The sequence below is a fragment of the Enoplosus armatus genome, chromosome 18 (assembly GCF_043641665.1).
Source record: "Enoplosus armatus isolate fEnoArm2 chromosome 18, fEnoArm2.hap1, whole genome shotgun sequence".
In the NCBI taxonomy this organism is placed as follows: Eukaryota; Metazoa; Chordata; class Actinopteri; order Centrarchiformes; family Enoplosidae; genus Enoplosus; species Enoplosus armatus.
Window position 1 is genome coordinate 19527941 of NC_092197.1, and position 2509 is coordinate 19530449.

Here is a 2509-nt window from a genome sequence, read left to right on the forward strand (position 1 = left end):
CGACACCAGGGCAGCAGAAACTGTCGCCGGCTGAAAACTCATCTGTCCAGACCGCACCTCGGCCCAAATGAGATGAACTCTTTCTGTATCTCTTATTGTTTCTAAATGCAACACTTGCAGCAGCTCAGCACATTTGATCAAACTGATCTGACTTGCATGATTCCTGCAGCTGGTGTCCACCACAAGTAAAAGTCAAATTGCCTGTCAACACCACGACGTCTACACAAAGGAATTCCATAACAGCCGCGCATTCAGCTGCCGATTGACCGCACCCTTCTCGAGGTCTCGCTACAGTCACTACTGTCCTCCGTGTGGTCAAACGGGGGGGGGGGCGCGTTACCCACCGCGACCCTCTGGACAAACTCAAGCGGCTTCCACAATGAGGGATCGTGTGAGTTGCTGCCCCGAGCGAAGGAGCTCCAGGACTTCAGGGTCTTGTTCACGAGCGAGGGCAGATCGGAGCGTGAGATGGACAGGCGGGACTGGTGCGATGTGGGCGTTACACCGGACCGCTGCGGTGAAGAGGGCACGGGAGCCTGAAGGCGAAGCTTGCGGTTTACCAGTCGACCTAGTCACGAGCTTTGGGTAGTGACCGAAAGAGTGAGCTCGCCGATAGAAGCGGCCGAAATGAGTTTCCTCCGCAGGGTGGCTAGACCCGCCCTTAGATGGATAGGGATAGGGTGAGGGGCTCAGACATGCTGGTTTTGGTTCATCTTTGAACAACATTTCAGGAACACGGAGCAGCGCTAAAGGATGTCCGCAACCGCATTAGAGAAAGAAAAAAAAAAGGGGGGTACGCAGGAGTTTGTTTTCCGCCTGAAGTTTGTCCCCAGCGTCAGTCTCCATCGAGTCTTTGCGTTCTCCCTGAGGCCTGTGCGTCTCAGTATAAAAGCTCCTCTCTGTTTTCTGACTCACAGTCACACGGTTCCATGTTGTTTTACTGCGGCAGGCTGCCAGCTTGACTTGTCCAACTAACACTCCTCCCTCTGTTAACTTCAAAACTCAGCGACCCAGGGGGGGAACTTTGGGGGCGCAAAAGTCAGGAAAAGATGTTGGAACACATAAAGAAATACAGAGGTCTATAGACTTGTGTTAGTTTTAGCTAGAAAGACCTACACTGACAACGGGGGTGTGTTTCAGACAGCCTTAGAATACCACTAGCAGTTCACTGTTATCTAATCTAAGGTAAGCAAATTGCATTGGGTGGCTTTTGAACTTTTACAGGCTGCTTGCAGTTCCAGTTCTCGGGAGACGAGGTCGAGTCTCAACCGAGTCCGAAAGCTGATCAAAGATTTGCATGTGTGTGTGTGTGTGTGTGTGTGCGGAATGTAAACTCATACAAATGAGCTGCGTCTGTGATTGAAGATAGCAGAGCCTGGACAGGATTCCATGTCGTTTCACACCGCTTGACAGATGCCCACCTTTTGATCTGCTATAAGTATAAAAAGAAGGTGCTACCGGCCTGGCTCCTTCCGGACTGCATCCGGTGATTCCTGCTGGTTGGTCTGTCTACACTGTGTCCCCTTCAGTTTAACCCTAACCCTAACCCTAACCCCAGTTAGTCATTAAATAAAATCACTGAAATGAGTTAATATCTACCGCCAGGCGCCCAAAAAAAACGCCCTGTAAAATGCACTAATGCATGACCGCGACTGATGGTGTCTTCTTTGGAGAGCTCAGAATGTTCGGCTGCTTCGTTCGAATGAATCACGTGAGCGAGGCGGCAGCCAAAAGAAAATAAATAAATAAATAAAATAAATAACTAACTGGAACTCCAGCGAACAACGTGGACCTCGGGAATATCCCCCGCTAACTGAGCTGCCCGTTTCCTTGGTCGCCAGGGAGACGAGCCCGTCAATCAAACGACGTCAGCAGACGGTTTAATTTGCCAAACTCAAGTTTGTGTTTTTGTTGCATTTGAACTTCGATTATTGCGCATTTTGTTGCAAACATTTCACGTAAAAAAAAAAGAAAAAAAGAAAAGAGAAACAGCACCACGTCATCTCTGAAACCGGAAACGGCAGGCGGGAGGAAGTGGCACCGGCTGGGGCAACCGCCACGCTGACTTCTCCCCACCCTGACTCAATTGCGTTACCCTCTGAATGACAACACACACAGCTCCAGCTTCCCAAAATAGCGATCTGATCCGAATCCGTCAACCGTTCTATTCTTACTGCAAGTCCCGTTAGCCGCCTCAGTCTATAACGGTCTCATCGGGCCTCGAGACGAAGAGGACAGGAGGAGTTACGCAGGAAGAGCAGCGCCCGCGAGAGAGATCCTTCCGCAGGTGATAAACTCCATGCTTTTAACAGTGTTTTTTTTGTGGGGGGGGGGGGGGGGGGGGGGGCGCATGACAAGAATCAGAGTCATGATCACAAGATGATCAGAGGGGAAACTTTGTAGATGAGGATCTATCTGCTCAGTAACGTGTAACGTCTTCTGTGTCTCTGGAGAAGACTGAGGAAATAACCCTAATGACAGGTGCCTGCAGTGCTGGGTGCTGGTGCTG